Below are 16,000 nucleotides of genomic sequence, written 5' to 3'. Positions count from 1 at the left end.
AGTCTGCAACATCTCCAGGTAGAGCCTGGTGGGTGTAGAGATGCTCCTGTGGAGGAGGGCAAAGGCTCAGGAGCAGACAGTGAACAGTGTGCTCTAAGGATCCCCTGGGTGGCAGTGGGAGACAGTTCTCCTTCTAGGAATGCATTTGGGAGAGGTGGCACTGCCTCTCTAGGGACAGTAGAGCCTGTGGACAATATTGTGCTGCCCCGTTCATTAGCATATGAGCCAAGACACCTGCTGAGGGCAGGTAACCTGGGCTTTGGCTTCTTGCTGTACCTTACCATAAACTCCAAGCCTCCTGCACCTTTGTGTGACTGCTCTTCTGGGACAAACTAGCACCAGCCACAGCTTGGCCAGACCCTCCTCCGAGGATCAGTGTGTCTGTAAGGCACTAAAATTTGGAGTTTTGAAACACAGACAGTGTACATGAGATAAAACCCAGGAGCACCGCATGACTGGGTGGGCAGACAACTCAGACACAGATAGGTTGAAGGCAGTGATCTGAGGGATGCCTGGGACACCTCACGAGGGGAGATTGTTTGCTCTTCTGTGAGGGTTTCCTGAGCAGCAGGGGTATACATTCTACTCTCTGAGGACCAGAGAGCCCACTGATGCCATTCTTCCCCTTCCTCTGCCATCAGCATGGAGGGACTTCAGAGCAGCACAGCACCCCACAGTGGAGACTTGAGCCACTTATACCAAGCCCCACCCCTCTGCACTCTGCAAGTCTTCTGAACTAGGGCAAGTGTGCCTAAGAGTCAGAAGAGTAGTGGGCCTCTCCCCCAAAAGACCAGCACAAACCTCCTGTTATACATCCAGTCTACTCACCACAGAGTGCTGCAGAGCTTCAGCTCTAGGAGAAATAGGATCTAGCCTCTTTTAACAAACAGACCTAAACACACCCAGTGAAAATACTAACCACTGCAGGCAAAGAGAAACTCTGCAGAGAACTAACCTAAGGTAAAAAGTAACCAAAACACAATAGCAGAATGCACACAGCATACACCAGAAACACTTCCTGAAGCTCCAGGACCTGGACATTATAGGACCTCTTAATATAGCCATTACTCTCAGGAGTGGGAAACATAACAGGCTTTCATAACACAGAAGACAGAGACCTACACAAAATCCCAAGATGGAGGAATTCACCCCAAAAAGAAAGAACAAGAAGAGATAATGGTCAGGGATCTAATCAAAACGTGTATAATATGCCTCAACCAGAATTTAAAACAACAATCAGAAGGATACAACTGAGCTTCAGAAAAGCATAGAAAACACAAGAGTCCCTTAGTGCAGAGATAAAAGACCTAAAATCTAGTCAGGCCAAAATAATAATTAAAAATGCTATAACCAAGATGCAAAATGGACTGGATGTAATGACCACAAAGATGGAAAAAAAACAGAAGAATGATTAAGTGATACAGAAGATAAAATTTTGGAAAATAACAAAGCTGAAAAGAAGGAAAGAAAACTACTTCATCATGAATGTAGACTTATGGCATCAATGACTCTGTAAAGTGTAATAACATTCATACCATAGGAATCCCAGAAGAAGAAGAGAGGGAAAAGGGGACAGAAGGTTTATTTGAGCAAAACCTCCCTAACCTGGCGATGGAAACAGTTATCCAAATCCAGGAGGCAAAGAGAACTCTTATCAAAATCAACAAAAGCAGACCAACACCAAGACATATTGTAGCAAAATTTGCAAAATACAGAGATAAGGAAAGAATTCTGAAAGCAGTAAAGGAAACGAAAACTCTAACCTACAATGGAAGACAAATAAGGTTAGCAGCAGATCTCTCCATAGAAAGTTGGCAGGCCAGAAGAGAGTGGCATGAAATGTTCAATGTTCTGAATGCAAAAAATACGCAACCAAGAATAATTTATCCATCAAGAGTGTCATTCAGAATACGAGGAGAGATCAGAGTTTCCTAGACAAATAAACTTAAAGCAGTTTGTGACCACTAAACCAGCCCTACAAGAAATATTTAAGGAGATTCTCTGACTGGAAAGAAAGAACAAAAGCAACAAAATCTAGAAAGGAACAGAGAAAATCTCCAGAAATGCTGACAAAACAAGTAATAAAATGGCACTAAACACATATATATCAGTATGTACTCTGAATGTAAATGGAGTAAATGCTACAACCAAATGGCACAGGTTATCAGAATAGATTAAAAAAAAAAAGACCCAATTATATGCTACCTACAAGAGACTCCGTTTAGACCTAAAGACTCATGCAGACTGAAAGTGAGGTGACAAAGAAATATTTATCATGTTAATGGAGATCAAAAGAAAGCCAGGGTAGCCATACTTATATCAGACAAACTACATTTTAAACTGAAGACTGCAACAAGAGATGAAGAAGGACCACCTTATCATAATGGAGTGTTCTATCCAACAAGAAGATCTAAAATTATAAATATTTATCACCCAACTTGGGAGTACCCAAATATATAAAAAATAACAAACATAAAGAAACAATTGTATTAATAATAATACAGTAATAGCAGGGGACTTGAACGCTCCACTTACATCAATGGAAAGATAATCTAAGCAGAAAATCAATAAGCAAACAATACCTTTGAATGACACACTGACCCAGAGACACATAACTGATATATTCAGAACATTTCATCCTAAAGTACAGAATACAAATGCTTTTCAAATGAACATGGGACATTATCCAGAATAGATCACATACTGGATCACCAGCCAGGCCTCAACAAGTAAAAAAAGATCAAGATCATACCATGCATATTTTCTGACCACAATGCTATGAAACCAGAAGTCAACCACAAGAAAATATTTGGAAAGACCACAAATATATGAAGGATAAAGAACATTCTAAAAAAAATGAATGGGTTAAACAGGAAATTAAGAAATACAAAAATACATAGGAGCAAATGAAAATGAAATCACAACAGTCCGGGGGGAGGGGCAAGATGGTGGAAGATTAGGGTCCCCAAATCACCTGTCCCCAACAAATTACCTAGATAACCTTCAAATCATCCTGAAAATCTACGAATGCGGCCTGAGATTTAAAGAGAGACCAGCGGGAATGCTACAGTGAGAAGAGTTCACGCTTCTATCAAGGTAGGAAGACGGGGAAAAAGAAATAAAGAAACAAAAGGCCTCCAAGGGGGAGGGGCCCCGCGAGGAGCCGGGCTGAGGCCGGGGCGAGTGTCCCCAGGACAGGAGAGCCCCGTCCCGGAGGAGCAGGAGCTGCACCGACCTTCCCCGCGGAAAGGCCTCCCGGGGAATTGGAGCAGGATCCCCAGGAGGGCGGGGATGCCCTCGGGCTCCCTGGGACACTAACAGGCACCTGCGCCCCGGAGAGTGCGCCGAGCTCCCTAAGGGCTGCAGCGCTCGGCGGGACCCGGAGCAGCTCGGAGGGGCTCGGGCGGCGGCTCCGCGGAGGGGGCTGCGGGGCGGGAGTGCGAATCCAACAGCGCAGGCCCCGGAGCACAGGGCGCCGGGACACAGCCCAGGATCCGGCCTCCCCCAGGGACAGGCAGAGGCCGGGAGGGCCCAGGACAGCGAGGACGCTCCTGCCTGGAACTAAGCAGATCAGCGGCCCCGCCCCGAAGCCCCCAGGCCCTGCAGACGGAGAGCCCCGGAGCTACTGCGGGAGCTGACTCCAGGGTCCCAGAGCTGCCCCCGCCACTGTGGCTTCCTCCCGGGGCCTCACGGGGTGAACACCCCCCACTGAGCCCTGCACCAGGCAGGGGCAGAGCAGCTCCCCCAAGTGCTAACACCTGAGAATCAGCACAGCAGGCCCCTCCCCCAGAAGACCAGCGAGACGGACCAGTTCCAAGGGAAGTCAAGGGACTTAAAGTACACAGAATCGGAAGATACTCCCCCGTGTTTTTTTTGTTTTTGTTTTGTTTTTTTTGTTTTTGTTTTGTTTTGTGTTTTTTTTTTCTTTCTTTCTTCTTGATTTCTGATTGCTTCCCCCACCCCACCCCCTTTTTTTCTCCTTTCTTTCTTTTTCTTTCTCTTTTTCTTCTCTTTTTCCCTTTTTTTTCTTCTTTCTCTCTTTTCTTTTTCTCTTTTCTTTCCTTCTCTCTCTTTTTCTCCTTTTCCCAATACAACTTGTTTTTGGCCACTCTGCACTGAGCAAAATGACTAGAAGGAAAACCTCACCTCAAAAAAAAGAATCAGAAACAGTACTCTCTCCCACAGAGTTACAAAATCTGGATTACAATTCAATGTCAGAAAGCCAATTCAGAAGCACTATTATACAGCTACTGGTGGCTCTAGAAAAAACCATAAAGGACTCAAGAGACTTCATGACTGCAGAATTTAGATCCAATCAGGCAGAAATTAAAAATCAATTGAATGAGATGCAATCCAAGCTAGAAGTCCTAACGACGAGGCTTAACGAGGTGAAAGAACAAGTGAGTGACATAGAAGACAAGTTGATGGCAAAGAGGGAAACTGAGGAAAAAAGAGACAGGCAATTAAAAGACCATGAGGATAGATTAAGGGAAATAAATGACAGCCTGAGGAAGAAAAACCTACGTTTAATTGGGGTTCCCGAGGGCGCCGAAAGGGACAGAGGGCCAGAATATGTATTTGAACAAATACTAGCTGAAAACTTTCCGAATCTGGGAAGGGAAACAGGCATTCAGATCCAGGAAATAGAGAGATCCCCCCCTAAAATCAACAAAAACCGTTCAACACCTCGACATTTAATAGTGAAGCTTGCAAATTCCAAAGATAAGGAGAAGATCCTTAAAGCAGCAAGAGAAAAAAAGTCCCTGACTTTTATGGGGAGGAATATTAGGGTAACAGCAGACCTCTCCACAGAGACCTGGCAGGCCAGAAAGGCCTGGCAGGATATACTCAGGGTCCTAAATGAGAAGAACATGCAACCAAGAATACTTTATCCAGCAAGGCTCTCATTCAAAAATGGAAGGAGAGATAAAGAGCTTCCAAGACAGGCAGGAACTGAAAGAATATGTAACCTCCAAACCAGCTCTGCAAGAAATTTTAAGGGGGACTCTTAAAATTCCCCTTTAAGAAGAAGTTCAGTGGAACAATCCACAAAAACAAGGACTGAATAGATATGATGACACTAAACTCATATCTGTCAATAGTAACTCTGAACGTGAACGGGCTTAATGACCCCATCAAAAGGCGCAGGGTTTCAGACTGGATAAAAAAGCAGGACCCATCTATTTGCTGTCTACAAGAAACTCATTTTAGACAGAAGGACACCTACAACCTGAAAATAAAAGGTTGGAGAACCATTTACCATTCAAATGGTCCTCAAAAGAAAGCAGGGGTAGCCATCCTTATATCAGATAAATTAAAATTTACCCCGAAGACTATAGTGAGAGATGAAGAGGGACACTGTCTCATACTCAAAGGATCTATCCAACAAGAGGACTTAACAATCCTCAATATATATGCCCCGAATGTGGGAGCTGCCAAATATTTAAACCAATTAATAACCAAACTGAAGAAATACTTTGATAATAATACACTTATACTTGGTGACTTCAATCTAGCTCTTTCTATACTAGATAGGTCTTCTAAGCACAACATATCCAAAGAAACGAGAGCTTTAAATGATACACTGGACCAGATGGATTTCACAGATATCTACAGAACTTTACATCCAAACTCAACTGAATACACATTCTTCTCAAGTGCACATGGAACTTTCTCCAAAATAGACCACATACTGGGTCACAAATTGGGTCTGAACCGATACCAAAAGATCGGGATAGTCCCCTGTATATTCTCAGACCATAATGCCTTGAAATTAGAACTTAATCACAACAAGAAGTTTGGAAGGACCACAAACACGTGGAGGTTAAGGACCCTTCTGCTAAAAGATGAAAAGGTCAACCAGGAAATTAAGGAAGAATTAAAAAGATTCATGGAAACTAATGAGAATGAAGATACAACCGTTCAAAATCTTTGGGATGCAGCAAAAGCAGTCCTGAGGGGGAAATACATTGCAATACAAGCATCCATTCAAAAACTGGAAAGAACTCAAATTCAAAAGCTCACCTTACACATAAAGGAACTAGAGAAAAAGCAACAAATGGACCCCACCCCCAGCAGAAGAAGACAGTTAATTAAAATTTGAGCAGAACTAAATGAAATCGAGACCAAAAAAAACGGTGGAACAGATCAACAGAACCAGGAGTTGGTTCTTTGAAAGAATTAATAAGATAGATAAACCATTAGCCAACCTTATTAAAAAGAAGAGAGAGAAGACTCAAATTAATAAAATCATGAATGAGAAAGGAGAGATCACTACCAACACCAAGGAAATACAAACGATTTTAAAAACATATTATGAACAGCTGTACGCCAATAAATTAGGAAATCTAGAAGAAATGGACGCATTCCTGGAAAGCCACAAACTACCAAAACTGGAGCAGGAAGAAATAGAAAACCTGAACAGGCCAATAACCAGGGAGGAAATTGAAGCAGTCATCAAAAACCTCCCAAGACACAAGAGTCCAGGGCCAGATGGCTTCCCAGGGGAATTCTATCAAACGTTTAAAGAAGAAATCATACCTATTCTACTAAAGCTGTTTGGAAGGATAGAAAGAGATGGAGTACTTCCAAATTCGTTCTATGAGGCCAGCATCACCTTAATTCCGAAACCAGACAAAGACTCTACCAAAAAGGAGAATTACAGACCAATATCCCTGATGAACATGGATGCAAAAATTCTCAACAAGATACTAGCCAATAGGATCCAACAACACATTAAGAAAATTATTCACCATGACCAAGTAGGATTTATCCCCAGGACACAAGGCTGGTTCAACACCCGTAAAACAATCAATGTGATTCATCATATCAGCAAGAGAAAAACCAAGAACCATATGATACTCTCATTAGATGCAGAGAAAGCATTTGACAAAATACAGCATCCATTCCTGATCAAAACACTTCATTTCAGAGTGTTGGGATAGAGGGAACTTTCCTCGACATCTTAAAAGCCATTTACGAAAAGCCCACAGCAAATATCATTCTCAATGGGGAAGCACTGGGAGCCTTTCCCCTAAGATCAGGAACAAGACAGGGATGTCCACTCTCACCACTGCTGTTCAACATAGTTCTGGAAGTCCTCGCCTCAGCAATCAGACAACAAAAAGACATTAAAGGCATTCAAATTGGCAAAGAAGAAGTCAAACTCTCCCTCTTCGCCGATGACATGATACTCTACACAGAAAACCCAAAAGCCTCCACCCCAAGATTGCTAGAACTCATACAGCAATTTGGTAGCGTGGCAGGATACAAAATCAATGCCCAGAAATCAATGGCATTTCTATACACTAACAATGAGACTGAAGAAAGAGAAATTAAGGAGTCAATCCCATTTACAAGTGCACCCAAAAGCATAAGATACCTAGGAATAAACCTAACCAAAGAGGTAAAAGATCTATACCCTAAAAACTATAGAACACTTCTGAAAGAAATTGAGGAAGACACAAAGAGATGGAAAAATATTCCATGCTCATGGATTGGCAGAATGAATATTGTAAAAATGTCAATGTTACCCAGGGCAATTTACACGTTTAATGCAATCCCTATCAAAATACCATGGACTTTCTTCAGAGAGTTAGAACAAATTATTTTAAAATTTGTGTGGAATCAGAAAAGACCCCGAATAGCCAGGGGAATTTTAAAAAAGAAAACCATAGCTGGGGGCATCACAATGCCAGATTTCAGGTTGTACTACAAAGCTGTGGTCATCAAGACAGTGTGGTACTGGCACAAAAACAGACACATAGATCAATGGAACAGAATAGAGAACCCAGAAGTGGACCCTGAAATGTATGGTCATCTAATATTCGATAAAGGAGGAAAGACTATCCATTGGAAGAAAGACAGTCTCTTCAATAAATGGTGCTGGGAAAATTGGACATCCACGTGCAGAAGAATGAAACTGGACCACTCTCTTTCACCATACACAAAGATAAACTCAAAATGGATGAGAGATCTAAATGTGAGACAAGAGTCCATCAAAATCATAGAAGAGAACACAGGCAACACCCTTTTTGAACTCGGCCACAGTAACTTCTTGCAAGATACATCCACGAAGGCAAAAGAAACAAAAGCAAAAATGAACTATTGGGACTTCATCAAGATAAGAAGCTTTTGCACAGCAAAGGATACTGTCAACAGAACTAAAAGACAACCTACAGAATGGGAGAAGATATTTGCAAATGACGTATCAGATAAAGGGCTAGTTTCCAAGATCTATAAAGAACTTATTAAACTCAACACCAAAGAAACAAACAATCCAATCATGAAATGGGCAAAAGACATGAAGAGAAATCTCACAGAGGAAGACATGGACATGGCCAAGATGCACATGAGAAAATGCTCTGCATCACTTGCCATCAGGGAAATACAAATCAAAAGCACAATGAGATACCACCTCACACCAGTGAGAATGGGGAAAATTAACAAGGCAGGAAACAACAAATGTTGGAGAGGATGAGGAGAAAAGGGAACCCTCTTACACTGTTGGTGGGAATGTGAACTGGTGCAGCCACTCTGGAAAACTGTGTGGAGGTTCCTCAAAGAGTTAAAAATAGACCTGCCCTGCGACCCAGCAATTGCACTGTTGGGGATTTACCCCAAAGATTCAGATGCAATGAAACGTCGGGACACCTGCACCCCAATGTTTCTAGCAGCAATGGCCACAATAGCCAAACTGTGGAAGGAGCCTCAGTGTCCATCGAAAGATGAATGGATAAAGAAGATGTGGTTTATGTATACAATGGAATATTACTCAGCAATTAGAAACGACAAATACCCACCATTTGCTTCAACGTGGATGGAACTGGAGGGTATTATGCTGAGTGAAATAAGTCAATCGGAGAAGGACAAACAGTGTATGTTTTCCTTCATTTGGGGAATATAAATAATAGTGAAAGGGAATATAAAGGAAGGGAAAAGGAATGTTGGGAAATATCAGGAAGGGAGACAGAACATAAAGACTCCTAACTCTGGGAAACGAACTAGGGGTGGTGGAAGGGGAGGAGGGCGGGTGTTTAAGGGGAATGGGTGACGGGCACTGAGGCGGACACTTGACGGGATGAGCACTGGGTGTTTTTCTGTATGTTGGTAAATTGAACACCAATAAAAATTAATTTAAAAAAAAAAAGTAGCCCACTTATAAAGTTATTCTAGTAGATGAGTTCTTCTAAAATAACATTTAATTATTACCATCGGACAGTTAATACCCAAATCTGCGTGAACCAGTCTCTTCCCAGTTGTCATCAATGTAGTGCATTAAAGTCTGGGGCTTTAAAAGTTCTTAAAAACAATTTTGATGTTAAAGAGTCACTTCAGGGGAGCTTGGGTGGCTCAGATAGTTAAGTGTCTGCCTTGAGCTCAGGTCGTGATCCCAGAGTCCTAGGATCAAGTCTTGCATCGGGCTTCCTGCTAAGCTGGGAACCTGCTTCTCCCTCTCCCTCTGCCTGCCACTGCTCCCCCTGCTTGTGTCCTCTCTTTTATTTATTTATTTAAATAAATAAAAATCTTTTAAAAATCCCCCCCCCCCCAAAAAAAAAGAAATCACAACAGTCCAAAACCTTTGGGATGCGGCAAAAGTAGCCATAAGAGGGAAGTACATAGCAATACGGGCCTACCTCAAGAAGCAAGAAGCAGTATACAACCTAACCTTACACCTAACGGAGCTAGTAAAGGAACAGCAAATAATGCCTAAAGCCACCAGAAGGGAACTAATAAAGATAAGAGCATAAGTAAATGATAAAAAGAACAACAACAAAAAAGTAGAACAGATCAATGAAACCAGGAACTGGTTCTTTGATAGAATTAACAAAACTGATAAGCACCTAGCCAGACTTATCAAAAAGAAAAGAGAAAGGACCCAAGTAAGTAAAATCCCAAAGAGAGCGGAGATATACCAACCAACACCAAGGAAACACAATTAGAAGAGAATATTATGAAAACTGTATGTCGACAAATTGGACAACCTGGAAGAAATCAATCAATTCCTAAAAATATATAAACTACCAAAACTAAAACAGGAACAAATAGACAGCCTGAGTAGACCAATAACCAGCAAAGAAATTGAATTAATAATCAAAAGTCTCCCAGGAAACAAAAGTCCAGAGCCAGATGGCTTTGCAGGTGAATTCTACCACTTAAAAAAGTGTTAATTCCTGTTCTTCTCAAACTTTTCCAAAAAATAGAAATAGGAAAAAAACTTCCAAATTCAACTCTAAAGGCCAGAATTACTTTGATTCCAAAACCAGACAAAAATCTCATTAAAAAGGAGAACTATAGGCCAATATCCTTGATGAACACGGATGCAAAACTTCTCAACAAGGTACTAGCAAATCGAACCCAACAATATTTTAAAAGAATAATTCACTAGGATCAAGTGGGATTTTTTTTCTTTGGCTGCAGAGGTGGTTCAATATTTACAAATCAATTAACCTGATATATCACATTAATAAAAGAAAGGATAAGAACCATATGATCCTCTCAATAGATGTAGAAAAAGCATTTGATAAAGTATAGCATCATTCATGATAAAATCTCTCAACAAAGTAGGGATAAAGGGAATATACCTCAACATCATAAAGGCCACACATGAAAGACCCACAGCTAACATCATCCTCAATAGGGAAAAACTGAGAGCTCTATCTCTAAGGTCAGGAATAAGTCCAATTAAAACACATTTTACCCATCATGTTAGCAAAGATGTGGATTGTTAGGTATCCAGAGAAATAGCATTTTTTTTTGCCTTGTAAATTAATATAACCTTTAGAGTTTAAGTTAGCAATATCAATTAAAATTCACAATATTCTGGGTTTGGACCCAGGGCTTCCACTTCTAGAAATTAATCCTAAATAAAGAGATGGACCCAGGGCACCTTGGTGGCTCAGTGGTTGAACATCTGCCTTCGGCCCAGGGTATGATCCTGGAGTCCTGGGATCGAGTCCCTACATGGAGCCTGGTTCTCCCTCTGCCTATGTCTCTGCCTCTCTCTCTGTGTCTCTCATGAATAAATAAATAAAATCTTAAAAAAAAAAAAAAAAAGACTGGGATGTCCACACTCACCATTGTTATTTAACATAGTACTGGAAGTCCTAGCCTCAGCAGTCAGACAACAAAAAGAAATAAAAGGTATCCAAATCAGCAAGGAAGAAGTCAGTCTTTCACTATTCGCAGACAACATGACATGAGAGCATGAGAAGAAGAGAGGCAGAGAGAAAAGCAGACTCCATGCTGAGTAGGGAGCCCAATTTGGGGCTTGGTCCCAGGACCCTAAGCTGAGCTCAAGTGCTGAGCTGAAGGCAGCACTTAACCAACTGAGCCACCCAGGCATCCCATGACATGACATTTTACATAGAAAAGCCAAAAACTCCACCAAAAAAATTATCAGAAATGCAGCAAAGTCACAGGACACAAAATCAACCTGAAGAAATCCGTTGCATTTCTATATACCATAATGAAGCAAGAGAAAGAGAGATCAAGGAATTGACCCCATTTACAACTGCACCAAAAACGAGAAGACACCTAGGAATAAATCTAACCAAAGAGGTAAAACATCTGTACTCTGAAAACTAGAGAACACTTATGAAAGAAATAGAAGAAGACACAAAGAAATGGAAAAACATTCCATGTTCATGGATTGGAAGAACAAATATTGTTAAAATATCTTTACTACCCAAAATAATCTATACATTTTATGTGATCCCTAGCAGTTTTCACAGAATAAGAACTAATCATCCTAACATTTGTATAGAATCACAATAGACCCCTGATAGCCAAAGCAATCTTGAAAAGGAAAACCAAAGCTGGCGGCATCACAATTCTGGACTTCCGGCTCTATTACAAAGCTGTAGTTATCAAGACAGTATGGTGCTAGCAAAAAACAGATGCCTAGATCAATGGAATCGAATTTAAAAACCCAAAAACAAACCCACAATTATATAGTCAATTAATTGACAAAGGAGGAATGAATATACAATGGGAAAAAGATAGTCTCTTCAACAAATGGTGTTGAGAAAAGTGGACAACTACACGCAAAAAAAAGGAAACTGAACCACTTTCTTACATCATACACAAAAAATAAACTCAAAATGAATGAAAGACCTAAATGTGAGCCAGGAGACCATTAAAATCCTAGAGGAGAACCCTGGCAGCAATCTGTTTGACTTCAGCTGTAGCACCTTCTTACTACACACGTTTCTAGAGGCAAGGGAAACAAAAGCAGTGAACAACCGGGACCTTCATCAAGATAAGAAACTTCTGCACAGTGAAGGCAACAATCAGCAAAACTAAAAGGCAACCTACAGAATGAAAGAAGATTTTTGCAAATGACGTATCTGATTAGTTGGTTAGTTTCCAAAATCTATAAAGAACTTACCAAACTCAACATCCAAAAAACAAATAATCCAGTAAAGAAATGGGCAGAAGAGAGCTGCATGGAGAGCTAAACTGAGTGGACATGAGGTGCGTCTACCCACAAAACCCCGTGTAAAAAATGCCTACCAAATGCTTTCTCATTTGGACCCAGACTCCAATTTCGGAGTCTGGCAGCTGGATCCCCTAGGAAGAGAGGTTTTAAAGCAGTAAGAAAAAAACATTTCAATTTGGAACACTTACTTGCACCTGGAAATGGGGAATGGACTGTCAGACCAGACTTCTATCTTATCCAGCCTGCCTTCATTTCAGTCCTCTCACATTGTTATTTGGGGTTTGGACTGTGCTAGAAAGACAACTGTATTATATAGGCTGCAGTTTAATGAATTTGTAAATGCTGTACCTACCAAAGGATTTAACACTGAAAAAATTAAGGTAACCTTGGGAAATTCTAAAACAGTCACTTTTCACTTCTGGGATGTAGGTGGCCAGAATAAATTAAGGCCACTGTAGAAGTCATATAACAGATGCACAGATGGCATTGTGTTTGTTGTGGACTCTGTTGATGTTGAAAAAATAGAAGAAGCCAAAACTGAACTTCATAAAATAACCAGGATATCAGAAAATCAGGGAGTCCCTGTACTTATCATTGCTAACCAACAGGACCTGAGGAATTCAGTCTCTGAATTCAATATCTGAGTTCAGTCTCAACAAATTGAGAAATTGTTAGCAATGGGTGAACTGAGCTCATCAACTCCCTGGCATTTACAGCCCACCTGCGCAATCATAGAAGATGGACTAAAGGAAGGACTTGAGAAACTACATGATATGATAATTAAAAGAAGAAAAATGTTGCGGCAACAGAAAAAGAAAAGATGAATGGTGATCCTTTTTATATCTGTGTGGAGTAGGTTTTCTCTGGTCTGATGTTGACAAATGGAAGAGTGTCTACAGCCTGGTTTGTCTGCCTGCCCTCCTGGATGCTGATAAAGCTTTGTTTTGTTGGACAATTCAATGCCCAGCTCTTTTGCCTTGTGGAAGATGAGTAAATGGAGTGCTTCTTAAAATGGTCTCTTCTCCTTACCCTACAAGGCTTTTAGTACTACCATTCTAGGAAGCCAAGTGTGGATAGTTTATTGACCATAAAACAGTTGTGGAAATTTGACCTGAAGTTAGTGAAATAAAACTGAAGAGTGTCTGCCTAGTATTTTGTCCTTACATCTTGTGGGGGGAAGCCTTTACAAGGAAATAGCATATAAGGCTTTGTATGTTAAGATAAAATGCTAATGAATGGAAATGTTAAGATAGATTAATATATATACAGTTATATCGATCACATTGGTCCAACCAGTAAGGGATAAAGAAGAAGTGTTTGCTTTTTTAAGTTTTGGCCAAATGGATTTTGATTTTTTTTCTGGAATCAAATGATGTGATGCTATATCTTAATTCTAGACAATGTTTAAGTTGGTCTAACTTAAAATAATAAAAATAAGATATTGAGGGCCAAAAAGAAAAGTAAATGGGCAGAAGACATGACTAGACATTTTTCCAAAGAAGACATAGAGATGGCTTAACTAGTACATCAAAATATGCTCAACATCACTCATCACCAGTGAAATACAAATCAAAACTATAATGAGATACCACTTCACACCAGAATGGCTAAAATTAACAACACAGGAAACAACAGGTGTTGGTAAGGATGCACAGAAAGGTGAACCCTCTTACACTGTTGGCAGGAATGCAAACTAGTGCAGCCACTTTGGAAAACAGTATACAGGTTCTTCAAAAAGTTAAAAATGGAACTACGCTATGACCTAGCAATTGCACTGCGAGGTACTGACCCAAAGGATACAAAAATACATATTTGAAGGGGGGCACATCCATCCCAATATATATAGCAGTATTATTAACAATAGCCAATGTATGGAAGGAGCCCAAATGCCCCTCAACTTATGAATGGATAAAGATGAGGTGGTGTACACACACACACACACACACACACACACACACACACACACTGGAATATTACTCAGCCATTCAAAAAGAAAGAAAGAAATCTTGCCATTTGCATGATGTGGATGGAGCTAGAATGTAAAATAAGTCAGTCAGAGAATGACAAATGCCATATGATGTCACTCATATGTGGAATTTAAGAAATGAAACAAATAAACATAGAGGGGAAAAAAAAAAAAAGAGGCAACCCAGAAAATAGATTCGTAACAATAGAGAACAAACTGAGGGTTGCTGGAGGGGAAGTGGGCAGGGGAATGAATTAAATGGGTGATGGGTATTAAGGAGGGTACTTATGAAGAGCACTGAGTATTACATCTAAGTGATGAATCATAAATTCTACTCCTGAAACTAATATTACACTATATGTTAATGGACTAGAATTTAAATAAAAACTAAAAAACAAAACTTTAAAAAAAGAATAAAAGAGAATTTTCCAGATAAACATAATCTGAGGAAATATATTACACCAGTTCTGTCTTACAATAAGTACTAAAGAGAGTTCACCAAAAAAGCTAAACAGTTACATGAAAGCATATGAAAGTACAACTGTTACTGTTAAAGGAAATACTGTAATGGTGGCATGTAAATAACTTTTAACACTAGTACACAAAATTAAGACAAATGTAATAAGTATAACTATAACCACTAAAATGAAACACAATACAGAAGTAAGTAAAATCTGAAATCAACTAAAAGTTTGTGTTAGAAGGAAAGTGTACACATTCTGTACATAACTGAAATTAAGTTTTTATTAGCTTAAAACAGACTGCCTTAACTAGAAAATGTTTAATGTGGTAACTACAAAAAGCAAAAAGTATGATAGATGCATCAAAGATAAAGAGAAAAGAATCAAAGAATACTATTACCACTATTGCTACTACAAATTCATCAAATAAAGGCAAGTGAAGAACATGATCAGTACAAAACAGACAAAAACAGTTAATGAAATGGCAATAGCAAGTCCTTTGCTATCACAGTAATTACCTTAAATGTAAATGGGATAAACTCCTCAATCAAAAGAGACAGTGGCTGAATGAATACAAAAACAAGACTTAAATATATGCTGTCTACAGGAGACTCACTTTATTTTTTTAACTTATTTAAGAAACTTCTACACCTAATGTGGGGTTCGAACTCATGACCAACAGTCACAAGCTCCTGCAACTGAGCCAGCCAGGCACTCTGAGACTCTCTTTAGATTTAAGGACACACACAGCCTAAAAGTGAAAGGGTAGAGAAAGATATTCCATGCAAATGGTAGCCAAAAAGGAGCAGGAGTCATTATAGTGGACAAAATAGACTTTAACTCAGAAACTATCAGGAGACAAATTAGGAATTCTTTTTTGGTGATGAGCACTGGGTGTTATATGCAACTGATGCATTTAAGTTGTGAAAACTGAAACTGAAACTAATGATGTTGGCTAATTGAATTTAAATAAAATTTTTTAAAAAGAATTTTTTTGAAAAGATAAAATCAACATTACATAATGATGAAAGGGTCAATTTACCCAGAAGATGTAAGAATTACAAATAAAAAACCAACATCAAATATAAACCTATCAGTATATATTAAACAAACAGTATATGTTAAGCAAACATT

At 39.8% G+C, this 16,000-nt stretch overlaps 1 protein-coding gene and 1 pseudogene across 6 annotated transcripts in view; both read left to right on the top strand.

Moving 5' to 3' along the window:
• WDPCP (WD repeat containing planar cell polarity effector) overlaps window positions 1-16,000 on the top strand; it is a 448,174-nt gene that overhangs the window by 400,443 nt on the left and 31,731 nt on the right. The gene's annotated exons all lie outside the window — the stretch shown is intronic.
• LOC112915293 (ADP-ribosylation factor-like protein 4A) lies at window positions 12,621-13,418 on the top strand (annotated as a pseudogene).

Source organism: Vulpes vulpes, chromosome 16 (genome assembly GCF_048418805.1).
Source record: "Vulpes vulpes isolate BD-2025 chromosome 16, VulVul3, whole genome shotgun sequence".
NCBI classification, from domain to species: Eukaryota; Metazoa; Chordata; class Mammalia; order Carnivora; family Canidae; genus Vulpes; species Vulpes vulpes.
The sequence above is the reverse complement of the archived record's forward strand: the minus strand, read 5'-3'. Positions and strand labels throughout refer to the sequence as shown.